Below are 27,856 nucleotides of genomic sequence, written 5' to 3' on the forward strand. Positions count from 1 at the left end.
TAAAATTCATCCATGAGCTAGCAAAATTCAGTAATAGAATGAGCATTTGCTATGCTTCTAATAATAGTCGAATTCAATAACTGAGTGATTATGTGAGGATAAAAAATTCAAACATATGGACTGCAATCAGAAGCTTAAGAGTATCCTACCATTCCATAATCTGCAATGATTATGTACATGTAATTAGAAGGGGTCACAAGATACACCATTATGATTACTGACCCAGAAATATTATATTATTTTAGGACAATGAAAAGAACCTAGTAAGGTACACAGTCACAAGTTACTCTTCTACTGACCTCCCAAAAATGAGAGCAGAAGCGAAAACCTCGAACAACAGCCTAGCACTACAGAGTTCCTGTGATGCAGACGCCTGTAGAGCAGGAGAACATGGGTGGTTCCGGGAGGAAGAAATAGAGAGAATGAGAGATGGGAAGAGGGATCTCACCGACGGAAGTGTCAGTGGGCATCGGCGACCGGGACGAGCCATCTTTCTTAGTGGCCGCCTGGTGTGGTTGTAGCTCGCCTTCTCCTGTCAGAGAACACGACAAGACATCCCCAGGGTAGCAGAGGGGAGTGGCAGGTGGGGCTCCTCTCCGCCTGCTCCGGCCGACCGGGCCGTAGCCTGATGATGAGCATGATCCGGAAGGTCGTGGTGCCGCCATTGAAGGAGGACCTTCTGCTTCCTCTCACCTGCCTCCTAAGCTATCGCCTCCTTGCCTACACGGTGTGATTGTGTCGTCCTCACCTAGAGTTGCAAATGAAGGCTTAACGTTATAAGCAATACTTTTACAATATTTGAAGCTGCATGTAGAAAATAATTCATAGAAATTGAAAAACCCTCAAGATAAACATGTTATTGATCAGCGTCAGCCACATGGATCCTACTTTCAAAACACAAGAGCAGGACAAGCGTAAACATAAGCAACACACTGAAATTAAGATAAGACACATAACATAGGATTAGTGTTTTGCCGGCAAAAGGTTTGCTAACCCGACTTAAACCAGAAGTTATTTGCATATCAGAGCCTTTCTTTGTTCTCTTTTTTGCCGTTTAAATTACAGGATACGTTACGCAACAGAGAAATGTTATTAACTAAGAGAGGGGATGCAAGGAGGCAAGTTAAATACTTGGCTAATGAGCACAGAAGCCTATAGCATATTATATATTTCCGGAGTAAACATGACAAATGGCAATGCTATATGGTAGCAACGCAATAAACTGGAAATTTTATATCTACACAATTCAAGTGCAGAACCTACATAGGTATTTATATGTGCAAAGCACATGTGATTTACAATAGGTGGTTAGCACAGTAGCAATCTTCCTGATAATTCTGATAAGCCTTTTCCTTCAGTCTGGCTATTCCACTGTCTTTAAGCTGAGTGAGCAATCTTAATTTTTAGCCATGTTGTCTGATAGTTTTGTGCTAATGATAGAAATATATAGCTGTGTCATTAGGTTCAGAAATTGAGAAGAACCATAACCTGGTGGGTGTCGCCATTGATCTGCAATGGAATAGACAATGCCCTTCCTGTGTTTTTTTGTTCATGAATTCTATATATGGTGTATGTGATAATCAAGCTAATGACAAAATAAGGACACACAAAATAATACTTTGTTTCATCGTGTGTGTTGAAGGCCAGTCACCTAAATAAAGGAAGTGATTTACCACTAAATATATTATTACACCGATGATGATAATAAACAATTAAATGGACAGTGGTTATTAGGAAAGAAATCATAGGGTACAACAGCTACATTAATGATCAGATAAAAAAAATCAAGCAATGCAATGGAAGTGAAGATGGTTGAGATGGCAGCTCTCACGACAAGTGCACAAGCTTACCAACATAGATGTGGGACAGACACCTGCCTAGAAGTGGGAAGATCAAGTGGCACTTTGCAACACCTCCACCCACTCACTGAGACATCACTCAGTTGACTAAAAGAGAGAATGAAATCAAAGTCACTCCTGATCATCGACTTCTCTACATAATAATTCAAAAACAATTTTCAAGAGTGGAGTCAACCTGCTTGGTAGGCACGCGTAAAGAAAAATATACACAATAACTTATCGTTAATATGTAAACAAATCTACTATTGCTATCTGCATCCAAGCACCAAACATGCAATAAGTAAAGAAAAGTAAAAGAAATAAGCAGCTAGCCCAGATAGTCCTGTTTTGTTTTCAATAATAAATCAATTCAAGCAAGTTATTTTTGTAATACATATCCAGTAGTTGTTGTAAGGAAGCACGCACTACTAGAAATAAACGATTTTAATTCTCTGCAGAAGTGTGTACAGAGAAATTAAAGTTGGGCACTTTCCGTAAGCATGAGCTCCCACATGGCAAAATCATTAATCCGTTCGGATAAGACCAGCAAAATATAATAGACAGATGTCAACAAAATATCAAGCTATAGAAATTCCTTGCAGAGAAACCGAAAATACAGAACATCCCATCTGTGCAATGCCCGCACTAGTCTGTACATTTACCAACCTCAGTTGACAGGGAATCATCTCATCAAATGAATTCTGCAGAAAACTAAGCATAGTATAGCATATCAACAGAATTAAATCAAGACATACACATCGCAGAGTCATAATCTTCAAAGGCAGGAGCACAAGGTTCAGAATTTAAGAAACTGTCCGAACAGATCGCAGTCATAAAATTCAGACAACTGACTTCTGAAACTTATTGAAACTGAAAGCAAAATTGAGTAAAAAGTTAACAAATCAGGTCAAATACAAACATTCCACCCGTACAACAATATGTAGTCGTTGCGTCTGACTACATCTATAAAAGGAAAACAAACCGATAGAAGTATGTCCAAACTCGAAAATAATGAAATTTACTCTATTGTAAGAAAAGTAAATCAAAACCACGGTCAATTTCACCGGTTGTGCATTTCTTTTGGACCATTGGTAAGACAATCAAGAGTGCACTGAATAATGGTTGTCATCTAATACCACAGTTCCAGCAACTCAATGCATTCAGCCGCAAACATGTTGTAAAAAAAAATTGTAATGTTCTACTAATTACATATAACCATTGAGAAAAAGGAATCAAGAACCCAAAATGATCCGAACCAGAGGTCTTCCATCTAGACATTGCAGCTGGCCACCCACTCGTACATCTTAAGCAACGAGTATCTAGAAGGAGGGGAATGGGGGAGGACAAAGGAGAGAAAGATGACCTGCGCCAGAAAGCTCATGTGCCGCTGTTGCTTCATCCGGCGTGGCTCCACAATCAGACCTTCCCTGCCTACTTTCCGCTGATTGTCCACACCGCGGCCGCCGCTGCCTTGTGGACGAGATGATCAGAAAAGGAAGGAGACAAGAACAAGGTTGTGGACGAGGCCGGCTTACCTATGAAGCCGCAGCCGTTGCTTCCCCACGGTGTAGCCGCGGACGAGAAGAATGCGAAGAAGTGACAGGCGGATGTCCCGTGTGCTCGGCATCGGCTGGGGCGCCGCCGCAACTGCCATCTCCCGCATCAAGCCGACGCCGCCGCCCGCCGCCGCTAGGTTTTGCGAGGACGAATAGGAGGAGGCGTGCGGGGGAGAGGAAGACGTGCGTGTGGGACCCAATGCGACCTGCCTTCAGTTGGGATTTGCCCAGGCACAATTTTTTCTCTGTCCAGCAGTGCCGCCTGCCGACCTGGACATCGCGAGCGCACGCCCCTTGCGCGACGATCGATCCTACGTGGCACGCGCGAGCGAGCGCCTTTGATGCGTACCTTAATGTGTTCACATGCATGGATTAAACTCCAGTGCATATAGCCAGAATCACTGGACATCCGCATGGCAAAAATCTACCGAATCAGAAATCACAAAATTGCAAAGTTTATGCTGCCGTCTTATATCCATAATATTTGTTACCCCATCTTTAGTCATGGCCGATTATCCACGTCTGTGGAGTAATAAAACTGATTCCATCCGGTATTAGTAGGCCTGCTCTGATGTGCGCTGACAATATGGGTCCGTTGTGATCGAGATTCTGTACCAATGGCGTTCATCATACGGGCCCTTTTATTGCACAGCGGCCTCCTACTGCTTGGTTCACCCATGATTCTGAAGCCTCTGCCTCCTGCATCGTAACCACACTTTACTTACAGAACATAGTAATGTAATACAGAGCAGCCTAGCTAATGCATATAGTCTACCTCTGCTGAACCATCATCATCTGCAGAGTACGCACCCAACCTCGTAATTGCAGAGGAGGGCTAGAGCACTCAGATGGAGGCATCCACTGTATTTTTTAGAGCTGCATGCCTGTACAACATGATCTTGCTTTCACAGTGGATAACTACAGCCAGGCCTACCTTCAGTTCTGCCCCTCAACTCCCTTCTAATGTACAGAGCATGCTGAAGTCTCATGCCCCTGCAGTTCAAAACTTAAACTGATGCAATTCCTCTCTAAGTTAATCATACCTATGGTTGCACATGTCCATATGGTAGTTTTTGATGCAAACATCATTAATATTTGGAGCATGCATCAAGAAATCTTACTTGGAACTTGCATACTTCAAGAAATTAAAACCATGTCAATGTGTCACATGCATAATGATCAGATCAACATCTGCATCAACCACCAACCTCAGCAGTCTACTCTAATGGAATCATGGCCAAACCATACACTTAGATTTGTCATTAATCTCACATAGTTGGCTTACAAGTCTGAGAAAATCTAGTCTTCAGTCTACACAACTGTAAATGTAAACAAGCAGAAAACACTTGCTTCCCCGCAGAACATATGCCCAAAGATACTAAGCATAACATTAACCCGTTTAGTTGTCTAGATGACCAGATTAAATCGTAGGCATTACGTGATTCTGATTTCACTGAAAAGGAATTCCGTTGAATAATGATTGCCAAAGCATGTCGGCATGTATGATTCAGAAACCACACATAGAATAATTTAGGGAGCAGATACTTCTGTTTTCAGAGCCTGCAACTCATAATGAAATGCTAGAAAAGTTTAATGTCCTATTAAAAACATCAGCAAATTATCAATGTCAAAGTTGTTGCGTCAAATGTCAAAACTAACTACTATATCAGGTTACTGAGATGGTGTTCTGTATGAACATTAGTTAATGAAAAAAATATAATATGAGAAAATACTTGTGTAATTAGAACAACAAGAATTGTACATGTATGGATTTGGATTTCACAACTTGATGCGAACTCACACTGTATTAGAAAGAAGAAACGCCTGGTACAGTATGCTTTGCAGTGAAATTTGATTGAATCATTAAATTAGCAAGAGCAATTGGATAACAACAAGGGAAGAACAGGAAGGGGGAATCAGAAGGTTCACCTATCAAACATGAACCTAGTAGCAGGTCGGATAGGCCAACAATAGGCAGAAGGCGATTCAGGCTGCCGCAGCTTCCTCAAGCTGAAGAAATAGGGAGTTGGGGCAGCATCACTGACTTGGCTGGGATCTTGGTGTGTCCTATTGTGCAGCGTCGACATCTCATGGTCCTGCAGCTGCAAGAAGCATAATTCCTCGCACTACATTCAAACATAGCTGAATAGTTTGTAGTCCACGCTAGAACCTCTCAGTTAACAATTTCTCCTCTTAATTTCAGCAGACCAAAAAAGGCATCAGCTGTTAATTTTACTTCATACGTCTTACCATATATATGGCCACTGCACCAGCGTCCCTCTGTGAAAGCAATATGTTGAAACCTCAACCACAGAAGTACTAATCTATTCTTCTGACTTCACTACCAAAGAAAGATTGAGCTAGAAACGTAATTACATGGATCAATCCGTCAGTTTAAAAATGTCAATCCTATCTCCAGAGAGGCAACACGTAGAGGAAGGGGAAACAAGCATCCACGATTGAAAGCTCCTGAAATCTAAATCCGATGGCCATTAGTACTTCGTACGAAAATGGACGTGCAGGCGCATCAGGATCGCGTCGGAGCAGGGCGGGAGAGGGCGATAGCAATGGTTCTCACCCACTTGGCAGCGGCGGAGGGCGAGTTCCCGGACGTGGCCGCCGTGGGGCAGAAGCCAATCGGCAGGCGGCGACGGCGAACGACGCTCCAGGAGAGGCCGACGGCAACAACACGTGTGTGCCCGGAGGAAGCCGCTGCTCCTCCTCGCGCGTCCCCCACCGTGGCTCGCGTGCGTGGTGGCGGCAGGTTGGCTCGGGGTGGATCGGAAGGGAGGGGGCGGCGGCGTTTGCTAGGAGGTCCAACGGAGAAAGGGAGATCCGGTCGCCGGGGTGGATGAGAGGGAAGCGCACGGGAGGAGGGGAAGGGAGGAGCGGCGGCGCAAGGTTGCATCGGATCCGTTCTTCTGGGAGGATCCGAAAATCAGGGAGTTACGGGACGGGCAGTAGGGATCGGGTACGCGGACCGTGACTATTGGCAGAGGTCTGCCTGGCGCGGTGAAGGTCTTGCGCCGGGGGTCTTGTTTCTTCGGCTCTCTCCACTCGCGTCGGCGGTTTCATCGCGGAGCCGAAAGTGTTTGTGTTGGAGGTGGTGTTGCGGCGCCGGTCTCATCCGAGCGATGGTGCATCAAGAGTTTCTTTCTTCGGCGGCAGAAGTTGGTTGACGATTCTGGAGTTTCTCGACGGCAACGTCGCTCGAGACCTTAAGGGTCGCGATAGGAGTGGAGATTTGTTCCGGCTGACAATCCACAGTGACAAGTGCGACGCTGTTCGCGGCGGCGTCAACGCAGCTTCGCTGCTATGGCTTTCTCTCGGATCTTGAGCAACTCTAGCAGACCCCGCAAAACGTCCCGGTCCGCAAAATAACCGTCAAATTGCGGGTCGGAGTCAAAAAATCTGCACGAGAAGAACCCGCAAAACGCCCCGGCCCGCAAAATTTTTTGCGGGGCGCGGCAAATCTTCTCCCCCAACCTCTATCTTCACAGGCTAGGAGGCTGACCCGAGCTCAACCCCCATCCGGCGCGAGATTTGGCGGGAGGGACATTTCCGCGTGCCCTATCCCGCTCCCCGCACCCTCCGCCACCATTGCCCCCCCCCCCCCCCCCCCCCCGAAAGCTCCGGCTGCTCCTCCCCCGCCGTCCCTCGCCGCCATGGACGACCCCATGCTGTCCCCCGTCACCGTCGAGGTCGCGCACGCCCCTTCCCCTCCGGCGGATCTCGTCGCCGGCCATGTTGGCCCCGCCGGCGTCGCCCAAGCACACGCCGCGCCTGCCCGCAAGCGGCAGGGCAACGTGCTTGTGCAGGGCGGGAATCCGGTTGCCCCCGCCGCGATGGCCCGCGCTCCGGGCGCCAATGTCGCTGTGCGCTCCCGGCCGGCGGCGGAGAAGGCCGGCAAGGCCGCGGGCGCAAAGAGGAGGAAGGTTCCGACTTCAAGGAACAAATCTTCTTCAACCTCTCACTCCATCCCCCCCGCAAGGAGGTGCTCCGGCGATGCCGTTCAACGGTGCCGCTCCCCCCGCGAGCGAGGTGTTCGACGAAATGGCCGGGAGGTATATCTCTTCGGACTTTGGTGATTCTCTTTCATTTTCGCCATTGTTTTTCGATAGCTCGTGACTTGTTATCGTTCGGTATAGCGGTGGTTCGAACAATGCAACAACTGAGTTCGTTAACTTGTTGGACACGAACGCGGTTGCCATTGATCAAGCCCCTTTTGAACCTTTCGACTACAATGAAACGGAGGGCGGCGTGGACGATCATGGTTGTGCGGACGACTTGGCGGAGATCAAAGCGGAAGCGTTTGAGAATTCACAAGCAAAAACTAGGAAAAAGCCAAAGATCGAAGAACTACACTATCTTGGAAAATTAAGCTTTGATCAAAGCATGGAGTGCGGTGTCTCTTGATGCATGCACGGGTACTAATCAAACCTCCAAGAGATATTGGCAAAGGATTGAAGATCAATACTTCCGCATTATGAAAAACTACCCCCAATAAGACTCCACGCACATTTCGGTCTCTTCAAGGTCGTTGGGAGAACATCAAGCCTATGTGCAGCCGTTGGGCAGCTTGCTTGGAGCAAGTACGCAATGCACCTCCAAGTGGCACCGTGGAGTCCGACTATGTGAGTTTGCTTTGCCTTTGTTCAAGTTGTGCATCATCATAATGTATCATGAAAAATGATTGCATCACTTTGTTCACATTGTGTAGGACAAGATTGCTCAACATAGATACAAACCGCTGTCATTGTTGCTCGCCGAAGAGAACAAGATCATGTCAATGAACCGCAATGACATGGACGACGTCACCAAAACATGGCATGATATGGCAAGGAGAGATCTTGAAGAGGAGAATGGTCGCCTCGGCCGGTCCGTCTGCCAGTTCCGGCGATGTTTTCTCTGCTCCATATGGTGGCAATGTGGATGATTTCGGTGCGGGAGTTGGAACAAGCGACGGAGGTGGCTACGGTGGCGCCGATGAACTTCAAGATGGACTCCATGACGCGGAGTGAACATCGACCCCCAAGATGATGCCGGACATGGGCGCATACCTTTGCATGCCCTCTTTTGCGTAATGAACTTCGCTTTTATTCGCGCGCAAACTGTTTATGTCATTTGAATTTGAACTTGTTTGTGAAACCCTATGACAAATTTCAGATTTGCAGTTTTTCTGTTTGCGGGTCGTTGCGCTGTTGCCCGAGCAAAACCCGCATAGCTGACCCGTAAAAAAGTATATTCCGCGAATATAATTTTTTACGGGTCCGTTTGGGGGGTCTGCATCTGTGCTAGCCCTCGCCGGCCCGCAAAAGCGGTTTTGCGCGAACTGCAAACGCGTTTTGCGGGGTGCTAGAGTTGCTCTTAGTGGAGACCGTTTCTTCTCCTCTCCGGCAACGGCGGTGGTCGAAGTTTTTGGTCAATGTGTTGATGGTTGCAGGATTGAAGAATTTTACTGCAAATTTCTTTTGTTCTTTGTGTTTCCTATACTTTCTCTTGGTGTGCTACTCCTTTGGATTTCTCCTGAGAGATGCTGCTTTTGCTGTAATTTGTTGATATTATTAATATAAGTGTGGCATTTCTCCTAAAAAAAACATTCGATCTCAGACGTTGATCTGAGTGGCAGATGATTAATGTAATATTGTTAGTTGGATCTACTTAAGTTAATTTAATTAGAGGGTCCTAATTATCCTGTGTACAGTTTGTTGTGTGGCTTAAAGAAATTTATGTTTGCTCTTTTAATAGAAGTGGAGAAGAATATTTAGATAAAAAATTACAGATTTGTATTATTTGCTGGATGTGCTAATTGACCATGCTAAAGGTATTGCCTTCTATTCGCTGATGATCGAAAACTTTCCAATTGCTTTTGTTCCCACTGCATGTTGAACCATTCATGAAAAATAGCTGGACGATGGACAATTCATTTAGGAGAACCATATCTTCTATTGTTCTACATATAGATGAAAAGGCCACTAGACCGGGGAAGACTAGAATAGGATCTGGACTCCTGGTGCCATCGTGCAATCTGAATTATGGGCCATTCGATGTACAATGAGTGGCACAGATTTGATCAGGGATTTGTAACACTTTGGTCGTACACTTTGCATTTACACCCTCGAGCAATACCGATGTTGGCGGAAACCTCCTCGAGATCGGTTTTCGTCCTAGCCACTCCCGCCGGCAGAGGCGCATGGAGGCTGCAGCGGCGCACCCCCTGCCCACCTGTTCCTCCAAGGATCACCATCCAATCGCTCCTCAAAACAAGCCAATCAGCCGTCGCTGCTGCTTCCTCACCGTCTTGAAACAAGCCAGTCATCTTGTAAATTCCTGATCTCTAATTAAAGGCAGAGCACCTCATTATAGTCCTAAAAAAAGCCAATCATCTTCTTGATCCGTCGGAAGAACCACACCACCAGTCAACCCCGGCGGCAAGATCATCCAGCAAAGTGGTTCCTCACGCGCCGCCGCGCAACAGGTTCTGTAGCTAATTTGAATATGATGTTCCATTGCACTATGGTCAATGAAAGATGTGCCACAAATTTTTGAATTCGTACTTGCATTTTTTGCAGTTGCCGGATCTGGATTGTACCACCACGAAGTGCCTTGTATTTTTCTAACGTGATGTAGCTTGACAGCTTCTGGAGTTTATGGCTGCAGCTATGTGGATGGATACTGCACCTGATGTTGTTTATCAGACTGACCTGCTGCACCATTCTGATTAAAGAAGCCTCACACTGAAGAAGAGGAAAACTTCAGCTGATGACACAATAATCTTCGGCGTTGTAGTTACATTCACTATCTGTTGTACTATCTGCATTATGTACCCATATCAGAGGTAAACAAAACAAAAATTCAGGCTGCCACTATAATACTATCTGTATTATACTTACATCTAGGGAAAAACATTGTCTCTTCTTGGGTGTAGAGAACTCACCAAAAGGAAGCATAGTGGAATTAATCTCCGAAACAGAGTGAGCATCACTTAATTCTGTCAATGCAAGGTTGTTGACCAATTCTGCAAAATCAAAAGAACAAGCTGAAGCACAAATACGGTAAGGAGGAACCAGAAAGAACAGCACTTTCAATATCAAAAATTCACCTGAGATGTCTGGTACAGTACACGGATTGGTCGAGCATGCCAAGACTGGCAACGGTGAAGTCGGGCTACTTTCCTCCATTTATATGGACAATGTTGTAGTCAGTTTCACTACCAGCAACAAAAGATTCAATTTGGTTGCCTTCACCTCTCTGTTTTCCTATCAAAAATGAAAAATGTGCCACACATCACGAACTGGATCCAGTCTCAAGGAAGTGCAGCTCATATTAGAGAATGTACTAGACTAAAATGATTGATTCTCAGATCGAGCAGGACTATACTAACCGTGTTTCCGTTGGAGATTGAACACAAGACGTTGTGCTGCCGTCAAAGCTCCACCGCCCTTTGTACTCTTTGACGCTCTTAGGGGACAAACCAGTACATGGTGTTGGTGATTTTGTGGTCTAGGATCTGGCTGGGAATAGAGCCGCTGCCGTCGCCTCTGCCGCCGAGAGGATGGGGAAAAGATGCCTCCGAACAGAGCCGCCGCTGCCGGTGGGAGGACGAGGAAAAGTTGGCTCAGAACAGAGCCGCCGCCGCTGCCGACGGGGAGGAGGATTAGAGAATGGATAGGTGTGAACCTGGGACGAGATTTCAGTCGCTCAAGGTCTTTTTTAGCAAAGTGGATTATGTGCGGGGTGTAAAAGTGAAACGTACCATGAGCGTGGCATGAATCCCACCTCACCAAATCTGTGCCACTAATTGTACATCCAATGGCCCATGATGTCAGATCGCACGATCGCACCAGGAGTCCAGATCCTATTCTAGTCTCCCCCCCACTAGACCTCCGATGATGTGTTCATCCAATTCCGTCCTCCTGTTCTATACTTGCGATTTGTATTAAAAATGTTTTTTCATCAAATTAAAATAATTAAATGTATGAAAATATATTCCATAAGAATATAGTAGTAAAAATTTAATATTGTCGATATTGCTCATCGCTCAAGCAGCAAAAGATAGTACATCAGGTTGTACATTAACACCATTTAATCAAACACATAGAGAAACGGTGCGGGATAGAGTTATTCACCCAACATATAAATCAGCATGCTAGCGCACGGATTCCTTGACAGCGACAACAAGTAGTGCATTGACAAGGCATCCCATTGGGCATCCATGGCATGACTTGAGCCGGTCACCACAATCCTAGGCTATGATGTCAAGGTAGACAAGGCTCTCAGCAAGGTGACGGGATCGGCTGGGGTCCTCAAGAGGCTCACCATGAGTGGGCCGAAGGTGAACTCCAAGCTCCATGGAGTGTGTGTGGTGCGCTGATCAGAAAGACGAGCACAAGCAAGAAGATCCTAAGGGCTAGTTCTTTTGGGGCTTATGGCTGGGCTAACTAGTAGTCTTCTAAAAAGAATTTTAAGTTGGACTTCTAGAGTAAGTTGGGGAGGGGGCAGCTTATTTCCACAGCCAGCCACAAGCCCCAAAAGAACTGGCCCTAAATATACCTTTCTGTGGAGGGAATAGTGCCCCTTGGCGTACAAGACACCGCGAGACCAAGGAAATATCGAAGAGGACCCAGATCTGACATCAGGAACTTCTCACCAAGATGCTTCTTCACAAAATTTGTTAGAGTTGTGTCGAATATTATTGTACAAGGTAGGTTACAGTTGGACTTGTAGTTGTATTGTGTTTAATTAGATAGGATATGGAGTCGTGTCCAAGTAGGACAGTTGTATCCTAGGTCTCTCATATATAGCGAGGGTAGACACACGACGTAACCTATGCCAACATAATGTTAGGGAACGTAGTAATTTCAAAAAAATTCCTACGCACACGCAAGATCATGGTGATGCATAGCAACGAGAGGGGAGAGTGTGTCCACGTACCCTCGTAGACCGAAAGCGGAAGCGTTAGCACAACGCGGTTGATGTAGTCGTACGTCTTCACGATCCGACCGATCAAGTACCGAACGCACGACACCTTCGAGTTCAGCACACGTTCAACTCGATGACGTCCCTCGAACTCCGATCCAGCCGAGCTTTGAGGGAGAGTTCCGTCAGCACGATGGCGTGGTGACGATGATGATGTTGCTACCGACGCAGGGCTTCGCCTAAGCACCGCTACGATATTATCGAGGTGGATTATGGTGGAGGGGGAACACGGCTAAGAGATCCAAGAGATCAATTGTTGTGTCTATGGGGTGCCCTCCTCCTCCGTATATAAAGGGAGGAGGAGGAGAGGGCCGACCTAGGGGAGAGGCGCGCCCAGGGGGGCAATCCTACTCCAAGTAGGTTTGTCCCCCCCTTTCCTATTCCAAGTAGGAGAAGGGGGAAGGAGGAGGTGGAGAGAAGGAAGGAGAAGGGGGGCCGCCGCCCCCTTCCCTTGTCCAATTCGGACTGGGGCAAGGGGGGCCGCGCGCCACCTCCTGGCCTCCCTCTCTCTTTTCCACTAAGGCCCATAAGGCCCAATAGCTTCTCGGGGGGGTTCCGTAACCCCCGGTACTCCGATAAATGTCTGAAACCTCCCGGAACCCTTCCGGTGTCGAAACATAGTCGTCCAATATATCGATCTTTACGTCTCGACCATTTCGAGACTCCTCGTCATGTCCGTGATCACATCCGGGACTCCGAACTACCTTCGGTACATCAAAACACATAAACTCAAAATATAACCGTCATCGAACTTTAAGCGTGCGGACCCTACGGGTTCGAGAACTATGTAGACATGACCGAGACACGTCTCCGGTCAATAACCAATAGCGGAACCTGGATGCTCATATTGGCCCCCACATATTCTACGAAGATCTTTATCGGTCAAACCGCATAACAACATACGTTGTTCCCTTTGTCATCGATATGTTACTTGCCCGAGATTCGATCGTCGGTATCTCAATACCTAGTTCAATCTCGTTACCGGCAAGTCTCTTTACTCGTTCCGTAATACATCATCCCGCAACTAACTCATTAGTCACATTGCTTGCAAGGCTTATAGTGATGTGCATTACCGAGAGGGCCCAGAGATACCTCTCCGACAATCGGAGTGACAAATCCTAATCTTGATCTATGCCAACTCAACAACTACCATCGGAGACACCTGTAGAGCACCTTTATAATCACCCAGTTACGTTGTGACGTTTGGTAGCACACAAAGTGTTCCTCCGTATTCGGGAGTTGCATAATCTGATAGTCATAGGAACATGTATAAGTCATGAAGAAAGCAATAGCAATATACTAAACGATCAAATGCTAAGCTAACGGAATGGGTCAAGTCAATCACATCATTCTCTAATGATGTGACCCCATTAATCAAATGACAACTCATGTCTATGGCTAGGAGACTTAACCATCTTTGATTCAACGAGCTAGTCAAGTAGAGGCATACTAGTGACACTCTGTTTGTCTATGTATTCACACATGTACTAATTTTCCGGTTAATACAATTCTAGTATGAATAATAAACATTTATCATGATATAAGGAAATATAAATAACAACTTTATTATTGCCTCTAGGGCATATTTCCTTCAGTCTCCCACTTGCACTAGAGTCAATAATCTAGATCACATCGCCATGTGATTTAACATCAATAGTTCACATCACCATGTGATTAACACCTATAGTTCACATCGTCATGTGACCAACACCCAAAGGGTTTACTAGAGTCAATAATCTAGTTCACATCGCTATGTGATTAACACCCAAAGAGTACTAAGGTGTGATCATGTTTTGCTTGTGAGAGAAATTTAGTCAATGGGTCTGCCACATTCAGATCCGTATGTATTTTGCAAATTTCTATGTCTACAATGCTCTGCACGGAACTACTTTAGCTAATTTCTCCCACTTTCAATATGTGTCCGGATTGTGACTTAGAGTCATCCAGATTGGTGTCAAAGCTTGCATCGACGTAATTCTTTACGACGAACTCTTTATCACCTCCATAACCGAGAAATATTTCCTTAGTTTTCTAAGGATAATTTTGACCACTGTCCAGTGATCTACTCCTAGATCAAAATTGTACTCACTTGCCAAAATCAAGGCATGGTATACAATAGTTCTGGTACACATCATGGCATACTTTATAGAACCTATGGCTGAGGCATAGGGAATGCCTTCCATTCTCTTTCTATCTTCTGCCGTGGTCGGGTTTTGAGTCTTTACTCAACTTTATACTTTGTAATACAGGCAAGAACTACTTCTTTGACTGTTCCATTTTGAACTACTTCAAAATCTTGTCAAGGTATATACTCATTGAAAAATCTTATCAAGCGTCTTTGATCTATCTCTATAGATCTTGATGCTCAATCTGTAAGTAGCTTCACCGAGGTCTTTCTTTGAAAAACTCCTTTCAAACACTCTGAAAGGATCGATACGGTCGACTAGAGGGGGGGTGAATAGGAGACTACAAATTTTACTCTTTCTTGTCAATTTTAAGGCTTAGCGGATAAAAAGGGTTCACTAGATATGCAACTAGGTGAACACAACCTATATGACAAGCAAGCTCTAAGCTAAATATGCTAGGCAACAAACTAATTAGCAAGCCAACAAGCATACAAGGCTAAGTAAAGTGCGGGAAAGGATTAACCACAAGTGAGACGAGGACGCAGATTTTATCCCGAAGTTCACTCTTCCTTGGGGAAGAGCTACTCTCCATTTGGAGCGGTGCCGGAGCCAAAGCTTGCGGGACGCCACCGAAGGCTCGCCGTAATCTCCTTCGAGTCACCCCCAACGGATGAGCCTCGAATCACTCGGGGTTGGTCTTGAAGGCGACCACCACACCTTTACAAACTTCTCCGGAGCACACCACAAGCAAGGAAGCTTCCGGAGGAACCTCTAACCGCCTAGGAGCCCAAGCTCCAAGAGTAACAAGTAATGGTGGATGAATGTTGCGGGGAACGCGATTTGGTTTGGTCAAAGTGTAGATCGGGTCTTGCTCTCCCAATCCCCAAAGTTTCAACAAGATTGGGTGGAGGGATTGAGAGTAGTGAGCAAAATGGGGTGTAGCAATGGAGGAGCTCAACAAGTCATTAGGGTTAGGGGATGGAGGAGGAAGAAGGGGGCTTATATAGTGTTCTTGGCCGGGAGGGGATTTCTGCCCGTTGGACCCCGTGCGCACGGGCCAAGTCAGCCCCGTGCGCACAGGGTGTCCAGTGAGTTTCGAGGTACCCCGTGCGCACGGGGGTCAGAGACCCCGTGCGCACGGGGTGTCCCGAAATATTCTGACTACCCCGTGCGCACGGGGGTCAGAGACCCCGTGCACATGGGGTGTCCAGAAGATTTCTGATGAAACATCACACCACGGCAAAGCACACAATAAGTGGAATATCTGAGGAGGTGTAGGAGGGCTGGTGTATCTGTCTTGGAGGCATTCCCACACGACACTAAATCCACGAAGACCCCTCTTGATAGTGCGGTTTTACCTACGACTCAAATCGAACCAAAACGAAAAACCTTCGAGTCGCCGGTAACCACGCCTTTGATCTTTTTGGACTGGGGGGTCGCACACCTCCATCAATGGACACCTTGAAACCAAAGTCCTGAGATAAACTTTAGCAACCAACATTAGTTCCACTAACCACATTGTCATCACACCAAAATATAATCTAAGTGATACTTGCACTTTCAATCTCCCCCTTTTTGGTGCATTGATGACAATATGGTTAGGACATGGCATACAGGATACAACTTAAGTAAACAGCCATGCGACAATAGTTGATCAAAGGAGCTCCCCCTATATATGTGCAAGGAAAAAAATGCTTGATTATGCATCAAGCACACACATATGAGGCTCCCCCTAGATCCACATTGTCAAGGCATGCGATCAACATAATAATACCCAACACGGTGCCTAGATCACATGCAAGTGTGGTGAGCAGAAAACGTGAGACTAACCTATAGAAGCTTGATCATACTCCACAAGATACATCAACATAAGCATAGATAAATTCCATAAAGTAGATAGTCTCTCACATAGACTAGGTAGCTCACAACCACACTGCGAAAGCAAGTAAATAAGAGTATCTCAAGCCAAATAAACACAACCAAAAAAATAAATAAGAGTATCTCAAGCCAAATAAACACAACCAAAACAAACGAGGCCTTGAGATCTCACCCAACTGAAACCAACTGCAAACGCCCCTAATAGAACACTTCTCCCCCTTTGTCATCAAGACAACAAAAAGGGAAAAGGCGATGCTAACGAGACTCTAGACAAGAGGAGGTGCGCTCGAAGCATCATCATCATCATCAAAGTGCCATCCCTCCAAGGGAAAAGAACGAGCTGTGGCCACACTATCTTTGTCCTCGGACCCTGGAGCAACCTCCTCACCAGCTGCAGCATGCTCAGCCTTCTTCTGACGCCTCACCAGCTTGCCCTTGTTGATCTCCTTGACCTGACGGCGCTGAATGGACTGACACATTTTGAACATGTTGCTCACGGTCTTCAGAAGAGACTTCTTCTCCTCTCTGGTGAAACTGGCATCAGTAGCAACCTGCTTCCCTTTGCTACGCGGAATCCGCACATAGGATGAACATCCCTCAGTGTAGGTAGCACGATCCTCAGGCCTGGGGTTGCGCCCCTTCTTGGGAGGCACATATGGTGGAGGAGCAGCCGGAAGCCAGTTGGCATCACGCTTCGGAAAGGAGGTGCGGTACTTGGCAATGTACCTGGCGGGACAGACAGACTCAATCAAAGCTTGGATGAACGGAGCATAGATGCATGACTTGTTCTCCTGAACACACTGCCTGATCTCAAAGAACATGAAGTCCAGAACATCCACTTTCTTCTTGTCATGAAGGTAGACAAAGATGTCCAACATGGAGCTCCTCAGATTGTGAGAGTCCCCGGTCTTAGGATTAAGCGTGTACCTAAGAATGTGACGCATAGTATCATAGGTTGGCTTCAAATGTTTGATAGAACCGGTGGTGAAGGCCTTGTCTGGCTTGTAAGCAAAAGCAATCTCATCCTTGTCTCTACCTGTCTCCCGAGCACGACCATACTCAGGATGCTCCTCAGCGAAGAACCGATACGGAATGATGTCAGAGAACTTGGCCATGGAGGCCTCACACTCATATGTGCCAGACATCCAAGTCATAGTGCGAGCCTCATCACTGTGGAAGTATACGGTGGCAAAGAACTGCATCACAAGATCTTCACTGTACGGATGGTGGAAGGCGACGAACGGGATCAAGCCAAGCCTCCCAAGAGCATTATACACACCGGGATAGATATGATCATTGTCCCGAAGAGACTCCACATTGATTTGCTTGTGGGGGGCAAACTTGTTTTTCTTGGTCATGATCAGCTCAGAGAACACACGGTGTTGAAAATCATTCTTGAATCTTGGGTCAACCCCTGCATCAGTGTTTGGCACATAGGGGAAATCTTGCCTGCGAGCCCAAAGCTCTGGCTTGGTCCACTTAGAGAGAGGTAGATTCTTGACATTCCGACCTCCTGGGAGCATATGTTCCTCTCCTTCCTCCTCATCAACATCATCAGCAGAATCATCCTCATCTTCTATCTCTGCATCTGCGGGGTTCTCATAGTGAGCATCTTCCTGTGAATCATACTCCTCTTCTGAATCCTCGGAGGCTTCAATCACTGGCTGCTTGGAGGCGGCATGGCGAACACGGCCCAGCTCAGAGCCCTGACCAATTCTTTCGGACGGCTGGCGAAGAGCCAAAGTGAATTCCCTGGAACCTGCCTTGGTGCGCTTGCGATGGAGCTCGGACCTCTTGTCAGCAGAGTCTGAAACACAACAACAAAAAAACACAACAAACACGAGAGACACAAATAAGTACAAGTGCTCGAGAAGCTGGCGAGGAATGGAAGACAGAGAAGAAACAGGACTGGCACCACTGTGTACCCCGTGCACACGGGGGTCTGACCACCGTGGACACGGGGGTCCCATGCGCACGGTACAAGGCCCATGGACACGGGGTTTGCCCAGCGGCAACCACTTCCAGATCGAGATCTGGGAGTGAGTGCGGCAGGGAGAACCGCCACAGTAATGCCCATCCGATTCTAGTCTATCACACGGGAACGACTGGCCTAGACTAGTAGAGGAGGAAACCCTTGACTAATAAGGATCCAAGGAGGAAAAAGAAGGACAAGGGGAGGGGGATACCAGAGGAGGACCCCATACCGGGAGATCTCCATGGAGCAGCGAAGTCCCACGGCGCACGGAGGAGCACCGGCGACAAAGAGGTGACGGCGGCGGCCTGGAGGCGATCTGGGGCGTGGAGGGGGCGACTGGGTGGGAAAGAACCCAAACCCCCCCACGTCCCACCTCTTCAGGGCCAGAAACCGCAGACCCCGTGCGCACGGGCTAAAGGCCCCGTGCGCACGGAGGCCCGTGCGCACGGTACAAGGGCCGTGGGCACGGGGTCCCCGTGCGCACGGTACAAGGGCCGTGGGCACGGGGTATCCATAGGTTTTTGACAGGAAGAAGCTTGTTGGGTTATGGCTGAATGCAAATTCTTACCAAGACCCCAAAGAGCATTTCCGCCTCACTTCTGAACATGTCGCAGAAGAAATCCAACACTACCAGAAAGGAGTATGTGTAGCACTTGCACTGGAAGAGAATCGAGAAACACACACACACCGAAACACGAACACAAAGACAAGAAGAACCACACAAAAAACAGATCCAACCTCCAACGAAGGTCGGTGGCTGAAGCCACCATGTTTGAGTTTGTTTGGTATGGCACCGCGAAGATATGAACCTTGGGCCCAAGACCAATACTCATCTTTGAAGCACAAATGCCATCTTCAAATGGCTAATGTGAAAGATTTTGTTCAATTTATGCACTAGTAGGATAAGATAGCTCATTCGTTGAGCTAGCTCCCCCTACTTAGGTGCCTACATCTAAAACAAGATACTAGTAGAGTATGTGTGTATGCAAGAACCTCAATCCAAGTTACTTATATCCACGATATTCAGCTCATGCCTTAACTCGCGGAATCTTGCTTCATCAAGTGGCTTGGTGAAAATGTCGGCAAGTTGCTTCTCGGTGTTGACATGGAATAAATCAATGTCTCCCTTGGCCACATGATCTCGAATGAAGTGATGACGAATCTCAATATGTTTGGTTCGGCTATGTTGCACTGGATTGTCGGCGATCTTGATTGCACTTTCATTGTCACAAAATAGAGGCACTTTGTCACATTTGACACCATAATCCATCAAAGTTTGTCTCATCCATAATAATTGTGCACAACAACTTCCTGCGGCAATGTACTCGGCCTCGGCGGTTGAAAGGGACACACAATTTTGCTTCTTTGAAGACCAACTTACCAATGACCTCCCTAGGAATTGACATGACCCGGAAGTGGACTTGCGGTCTACCTTGTCTCCGGCCCAATCCGAATCCGAATATCCCAATAACTTGAAAGTTGCTCCTTTGGGATACCGAAGGCCCAAGTTTGGGGTATGAACCAAATATCGAAGGATTCTTTTCACTGCCGAAAAATAGCTCTCCTTGGGAGCGGATTGAAATCTTGCACACATACACACACTCAACATAATATCCGGCCTAGATGCACAAAGGTAAAGCAAAGAACCGATCATAGAGCGATATACCTTTTGATCCACATCCTTACCATTGGGATCAAGATTAAGTTGGCCATTTGTGGGCATGGGCGTCTTCATGGGCTTGACATCTTGCATTTTGAACCTCTTGAGCATGTCTTGAATATAAAGTGCTTGGTTGATGAAGGTTCCTCCTCTCAATTGCTTCACTTGAAATCCGAGGAAAAACTTCAACTCTCCGATCATGCTCATAGCAAATTCCTTGGTCATAAGATTCTCAAACTCAACGTTAATAGCATGGTTAGTGGAACCAAAAATAATATCATCAACATATATTTGGCACACAAACAATTCTCCTTTTACCCTCTTCGTGAAGAGAGTGGAATCTATTAACCCGATCTGGAACCCCTTCTCGCTTAAGAACGCCGTAAGGTGATCATACCAAGCACGAGGTGCTTGTTTAAGTCCATAGAGCGCCTTATGGAGTTCATAAACGTGAGAGGGGTGATCGGGATCTTCGAAACCGGGAGGTTGTTTGACATACACCAACTCCTTAAGAGGACCATTAAGAAATGCACTCTTCACATCCATTTGATACAATTTAAAATCATGATGTGAAGCATATGCAAGCAAGATACGAATGGACTCAAGACAGGCAATGGGGGCAAAGGTTTCACCGAAGTCCAAACCTTCAACTTGGGTGAACCCTTGTGCCACTAACCTTGCCTTGTTTCTAGTGACTTGTCCATGCTCATCTTGTTTGTTCTTAAAGATCCACTTTGTTCCAATGACATTATGATGTTCTTTGGGTCTCTTCACAAGAGTCCATACTTTGTTGCGGGTGAAGTTGTTGAGTTCGTCATGCATGGCATTTACCCAATCCGGGTCGTCAAGTGCATCTTCAACCTTAAGGGGCTCAACACAAGAGACAAACGAGTGATGTTCACAAAAGTTTGCCAAACGTCTACGAGTAGTTACCCCTTGGTTGATGCTTCCATAAATGTTATCGGTGAGATGTTGAAGATGCTTTAACTCGGCGGCCGCTTTTTGCACTTTGAGGGTAAGCTCTTCTTCACTTGGTTTTGAACTTGTGGAAGAAGCTTGGCCTTGGGAATGCTTTAGCCTTGGAGACACCCTTCTCTTCACAACCTCTAGTTCTTGATCACTTGGATGTGATGATGTGGAAGACACTTGAGGTTGGGATTGATCTTGATCTTGATCAAGAGCTTGACCTTGGGCCTCACGGATTGGTTCTTCGCCATTTGGTTGAGCTTGCCCTTGATCTTGCTCGGGAACATGAGGGACTTGATCTTGTTCTTGGATAGGTTCATGATTTCCCATAGCATCTTGACCTTGTGGTGGCGGTGATGACTTCCCTTGTGGAGAATCCACAAGAGGGGCTCTTACTCCTTGCTCTTCTACTTGGACTTGGGGTGTTTCTTGTGGACGAATGTGGCCTATCCCCATAGTCCTTATAGCTTGTGAAGGAGCCTCATCACCTACAACACTAGGAACAATTTGCTCCGCACGGGAACCGTTATCTTCATCAAACTCCACATTTACCGTTTCCTCAATACATCCGGTGGATTTGTTGAGAACACGGTAAGCATGAGAGTTTGATGCATATCCAACAAATATGCCCTCATAAGTTTTAGGCGCAAACTTAGCTAAACGGGATTTCTTATTTAGAATGAAACACTTACAACCAAATACTCGAAAGTATTTGATGTTAGGCTTTCTCCCGATTAGGAGTTCGTAGGGAGTCTTGTTCTTGAGCTTACGAAGATAAAGCCGGTTTGTAGCATGGCACGCGGTGTTGATGGCTTCGGCCCAAAGCTTGTATGGAGACTTGTACTCGTCAAGCATGGTCCTTGCCATCTCAATGAGAGTCCGGTTCTTCCTTTCCGCAACACCATTTTGTTCGGGAGTGTATGGCGCGGCATATTGATGCTTGATCCCCTCATCGCTCAAGAACTCGTTCATAGTGTAATTTTTGAACTCGGTGCCGTTGTCACTTCGAATTGCCTTGATCTCACAATTATGTTGACGTTGAGCTTCTTTGGCAAAGTTGATGAAGGTGTCTTGAGTTTCATCTTTAGTCTTGAGAAAGAACACCCATGTATATCTTGTATAGTCATCGACAATGACAAGGCAATACCTCCTCCCTCCCAAACTATCATAAGATGGAGGCCCAAAGAGATCCAAGTGAATGAGCTCGAGAGGCCTCAAAGTGGTAATGATAGTCGTCACCTTATGAGCTTTTTCATGAAGTTTTCCGGCAATGCAAGCACTACAAGGACGATCTTAGGCAAAAGACACATTGGTTAGTCCAAGGATGTGCTCCCCCTTTAAGAGAGCTTGTAAATTTCTCATGCCAACGTGTGCTAGCCGACGGTGCCAAAGCCACCCCACGTCGGCCTTGGCCATTAGACATGTTGCAAGATAAGTTTTCTCATTTGAGAAATCAACCACGTAAAGGTTGTCTTCAACATGCCCAACAAAGACCACTTTGACATTGCTTCTCTTAAAGACGGTCACATGAAATTCACCGAAATGAGAATCATAACCGGCACGTGCCAATTGAATCGTAGAAAGTAAATTGTAGTGAAGGGATTGAACAAGCATGACATTCTTAAGTGATGCATCACTAGAGATTACCACCTTGCCCAAACCCAATACCTTGCCCTTGCTATTGTCACCAAAAGAGATGTTTGAAGTGGCCTTGAGCGAATCAATGAACTCCACAAGCATCTCCCTCTCTCCGGTCATATGATTGGTGCAACCACTATCGATCACCCATTGTGTTCCACCGGAGGTATAGTCCTACAAGAATCAAGCTTTGATTTTAGGTCCCCATTTTTCAATGGGTCCTAGAGAGTTAGCAACAAGGGTCTTAGGAACCCAAATAGTCCAAGCATAATCATCATAGTTAGTGCCAACAAATTTAGCAAAGGTATAACCATCATCTCCTCTTATTAGGACATAAGATGGGTTGTTCTTGCCGGCAAACTCTTTGGGAATGGCCTTGTCCCTAGTGACCTTGCCATCCCCAACATTCCCTTTTTTCTTCTCCTTCTCCATGTGTCCTTCATGAACAAATGCTATCTTTTGTTGGGGAGGAGGAGTAGGACCGATCTTCTTCTTGTGGCTCTTCTTCTTGGTCTTCTTCTTCTTAGAAGAGGGGTCAAACCCAATTCCCTCCTTGGCAACACACTCCTTTTGGTTGCTCAAGAGGTCATTGAGGTTTTTCTCCCCCTGAATGCACGACACAAGCCCTTTCTCAATTTGGGCTTTTAACTTCTTATTCTCCTCTTGGAGAGAGATGCAATCATGAGCAAAGTTAGCCGTACAAGATTCATCATTTAAATCAATATGAGGGACGGAAGTAAGAGCCTTAATGGTTGTAGCTTTAAGTTGAGCATAAGACTCGGTGAGGGCAATGAGGTCACCTTTGACAACCTTGGAACTAGTCACAAGGAGCTCATGTTCCTCAACAAGTCTCGTGTGATCAACTAGAAGCTTTTCAACCCTTACTTTAAGGGCATCTTTGTTCTCAAGAGCAAGTTGCAACGCATCATCGGTTTTAACGAAGTCAATTTTATGAGAAGACAAGGCTTCCTCAAGTGATGCTCTCATGACACTCTCTTCATGTAGCTCGTGCTCAAGGAGTTCGACTCTCTCTTTTTCCTCTATGAGGAGGTTTTCAACGTTCTCAATAAAATCATCGCGTTCGGCGAGTGATTTAAGGAGATCGCTAAAACGAGCACGAGCTTCACCATGAAGAGTTTTCATGAAAGCCATCAAGGATTCCTCATCATTATCCACACCATCATAACACTCATCCTCCACTATCTCACATGAAACATTGGGAGTGTGGATGAAGGGTTTTAGAGATTTGGACTCTGTTTTTACCTCTTTGGCCATGAGGCAATGATGAGTGAACGGCATGTCCTCGTTGGGAGAGTCGAAGAGGCCGGTGGTGGAGGAGGAGGTAGTGGCATGCATGGCAATGGCGGTCGTGCCCACATGATCATCATCATCGTCATCTTCATCTCCGGGCATGTACTCCTCATGAACAAGAGCCTTGTCATCTTTCCTCTTGGAAAACTTGGTGAACTTCTTCTTCTTGAGCACAAGCTTCTCGGACTTGTCTTCACGTCTCTCATAAGGAAAATCGTGCACAAAATGTCTTGGGCTATCACAATTGTAGCATTTTCTTCGTCCAAACGATCTTCCTTGCAGATTCTTCCCTTTGTTTGCCATGGTCCCGGAATATTTCTTGACCAAGAGAGCCAAGTCTTCCGCAAAGTCATTTGTCGGGCATGAGGTGTCAACATCTTCCTCACAAGTCTCTTCAACAACTTCTTCATCCCTTGAGGGTTGGGCAACTACTTTCTTGGCCTTCAATGCAAGATTTAAGTTCTTGGTGGCTTGAGCTATGGCAAAGGTCTTCTTGGACTTGGTCTCCAAAAGAACATGAGTTGAGAAAGTGGATACAACTTGTGCCGCGGTCAACTTTTGATAGTCCGGGCGTTGATGTATCATCATCACCATTGTATGTTCCGTGAGAACCATAGCATCAATGAACTTGTCCTTAATGAAATCATCATTTGCCCAAGTGCACCCAAAGGTTCTCAAATTGAGCACAAGAGACTTCAACCTTCGATATACCTCTTCCGCGGACTCACCCTCATTTCTCACAAATAGGTTGACTTCTTGCTTAGCAAAGCCAACCGAGATCTTCGAATTGCTTCATCACCTTCGAGGGCCTCCTCAAGGCAATCCCAAATTTCCTTGGCGGTCTTGAGTAGAGCAATGGAGTCACTATAGTCATCGGTCACCGCGGTGCGCAACATGTTGTGGGCGGTAGCATTGAGTTGATCATCAACCGCTTCTCTTGGAGTGAGATTCATGGGATCCTTGGGGTTGAAACCGTTGACCACAATCCACCATAGTTGTGTAGATGCACTACGAATATGAGACTCCATATCTAGCTTCCACTTAGCAAACGCGTTAGCTTTCAAAGGGGGCGGAGGCCCCACAGGATTAATGCGAGGGTGCTGCAAGGGTTGTGGTGAGTAAAAGGGTTCCACGGCATTGTACTTGGGAACTTGAGTGCGAGCCGGGGATGCAAGAGGTTCTCTCGAATCATCCGCATCATGAACCGCATTTGGATCAAATGAGTTTGAGGCGGATGTCGAGGGCTTTAAGCGAGCATCAATTTCCTCCTTGACCGAGGAGCGAACTTCTTTCAACATAGCGGTTTTGAGGTCCGCAAACATTGAAAGAATATTGGCCGCGGTCAACGGGGCCCCCGGGTTAATGGGGGCGACGGGAGCAACGGCCGGAGCAACAAGTGCGTCGGCCGCGGCGGGGGGTAGGTTTTGACCATCCTCCGCAAGTGGTGCGTCACCTCCCTCATTCCCTAGATCGACCATATTCTCTAAGGTTGTAAAACCTTATATTAGAGCACGAGGCTCTGATACCAATTGAAAGGATCGATACGGTCGACTAGAGGGGGGGTGAATAGGAGACTACAAATTTTACTCTTTCTTGTCAATTTTAAGGCTTAGCGGATAAAAAGGGTTCACTAGATATGCAACTAGGTGAACACAACCTATATGACAAGCAAGCTCTAAGCTAAATATGCTAGGCAACAAACTAATTAGCAAGCCAACAAGCATACAAGGCTAAGTAAAGTGCGGGAAAGGATTAACCACAAGTGAGACGAGGACGCGGATTTTATCCCGAAGTTCACTCTTCCTTGGGGAAGAGCTACTCTCCGTTTGGAGCGGTGCCGGAGCCAAAGCTTGCGGAACGCCACCGAAGGCTCACCGTAATCTCCTTCGAGTCACCCCCAACGGATGAGCCTCGAATCACTCGGGGTTGGTCTTGAAGGCGACCACCACACCTTTACAAACTTCTCCGGAGCACACCACAAGCAAGGAAGCTTCCGGAGGAACCTCTAACCGCCTAGGAGCCCAAGCTCCAAGAGTAACAAGTAATGGTGGATGAATGTTGTGGGGAACGCGATTTGGTTTGGTCAAAGTGTAGATCGGGTCTTGCTCTCCCAATCCCCAAAGTTTCAACAAGGTTGGGTGGAGGGATTGAGAGTAGTGAGCAAAATGGGGTGTAGAAATGGAGGAGCTCAACAAGACATTAGGGTTAGGGGATGGAGGAGGAAGAAGGGGGCTTATATAGTGTTCTTGGCCGGGAGGGGATTTCTGCCCGTTGGACCCCGTGCGCACGGGCCAAGTCAGCCCCGTGCGCACGGGGTGTCCAGTGAGTTTCGAGGTACCCCGTGCGCATGGGGTCAGAGACCCCGTGCGCATGGGGTGTCCCGAAATATTCTGACTACCCCGTGCGCACGGGGGTCAGAGACCCCGTGCACACGGGATGTCCAGAAGATTTCTGATGAAACATCACACCACGACAAAGCACACAATAAGTGGAATATCTGAGGAGGTGTAGGAGGGCTGGTGTATCTGTCTTGGAGGCATTCCCACACGACACTAAATCCACGAAGACCCCTCTTGATAGTGCGGTTTTACCTACGACTCAAATCGAACCAAAACGGAAAACCTTCGAGTCGCCGGTAACCACACCTTTGATCTTTTTGGACTCGGGGGTCGCACACCTCCATCAATGGACACCTTGAAACCAAAGTCCCGAGATAAACTTTAGCAACCAACATTAGTTCCACTAACCACATTGTCATCACACCAAAATATAATCTAAGTGATACTTGCACTTTCACACTCCTTTATGCTTTCCAGAAAATTCTACATCATTTCTGATTGACAATATGTCATTCACATATACTTATCAGAAAGGCTGTAGTGCTCCCACTCACTTTCTTGTAAATACATGCTTCACCGTAAGTCTGTATAAAACAATATGTTTTGATCAACTCATCAAAGCGTATATTCCAACTCCGAGATGCTTGCACCAGTCTATAGATGTATCGCTGGAGCTTGCACATTTTGTTAGCACCTTTAGGATTAACAAAACCTTCTGGTTGCATCATATACAACTCTTCTGTAATAAATCCATTAAGGAATGTAGTTTTGACATCCATTTTTCAGATTTCATAAAATGTGGCAATTGCTAACATGATTCAGATAGACTTAAACATCGATACGAGTGAGAAAATCTCATCGTAGTCAACACCTTGAACTTGTCAAAAACCTTTTTCGACAATTCGACCTTTGTAAATAGTAACACTACTATCAGCGTCCGTCTTCCTCTTGAAGATCAATTTATTTTCTATGGCTTGCCTATCATCGGGCAAGTCAACCAAAGTCCATACTTTGTTCTCATACATGAATCCCATCTTAGATTTCATGACCTCAAGTCATTTCGCGGAATCCGGGCTCATCATCGCTTCCTCATAGTTCGTAGGTTCGTCATGGTCAAGTAACATGACCTCCAGAACAGGATTACCGTACCACTCTGGTGCGGACCTTACTCTGGCTGACCTACGAGGTTCGGTAGTAACTTGATCTGAAGTTTCATGATCATTGTAACATCCCAAATTTTTAGATTTGGAATGTTAATAGGATCATTATGTTGCATCCTGATTTCTATGCATATTTGAAATTTTCTGATTATTCAAATCGTTATTGCAACTTAAGGCAACATATTTGGAGTGGAGATAATATGACTTCTCCCCTATTAATAATACTAGGAAAATGCTAAGTATATATTCTGGAGTTTACAAAAATTATTTTGGCTTTGTAGAAACTCAAAATTATTTTATAGTTGTTATTATATTGCTCTTTATGTGCTTTTATTGCATAATTGTTTTTTTCTTAAATTTATTTGTGTTGCAAAAAAATGTTCACTGTTTTCTTTTTTCTTTTTTTTGGAGGCGGAAACAACATCTCCAT

General features: G+C 46.2%; 2 long non-coding RNA genes across 3 annotated transcripts; both read right to left on the reverse strand.

Annotated features, from left to right (window-relative positions):
* Window positions 1-466: 466 nt before the first annotated feature.
* On the reverse strand, window positions 467-6,557 carry LOC109774176 (uncharacterized). Of its 2 annotated transcripts, none has more exons than XR_012204156.1 (7): window positions 5,973-6,557; window positions 5,771-5,870; window positions 5,324-5,674; window positions 3,374-4,093; window positions 3,202-3,304; window positions 1,851-1,946; window positions 467-748 (listed from the first exon to the last, which is right to left on the reverse strand). It is a non-coding gene; the product is annotated as an uncharacterized lncRNA (long non-coding RNA). The 2 variants fall into 2 exon arrangements; XR_012204155.1 differs by having other exon boundaries at window positions 1,851-1,992.
* A 2,851-nt stretch (window positions 6,558-9,408) lies between these two features.
* On the reverse strand, window positions 9,409-11,085 carry LOC120975328 (uncharacterized). The gene is made up of 4 exons (XR_005771112.3): window positions 10,779-11,085; window positions 10,497-10,653; window positions 10,332-10,412; window positions 9,409-10,208 (listed from the first exon to the last, which is right to left on the reverse strand). It is a non-coding gene; the product is annotated as an uncharacterized lncRNA (long non-coding RNA).
* Between the last annotated feature and the right edge of the window lie 16,771 nt (window positions 11,086-27,856).

The sequence above is a fragment of the Aegilops tauschii genome, chromosome 3 (genome assembly GCF_002575655.3).
Source record: "Aegilops tauschii subsp. strangulata cultivar AL8/78 chromosome 3, Aet v6.0, whole genome shotgun sequence".
In the NCBI taxonomy this organism is placed as follows: domain Eukaryota; kingdom Viridiplantae; phylum Streptophyta; class Magnoliopsida; order Poales; family Poaceae; genus Aegilops; species Aegilops tauschii.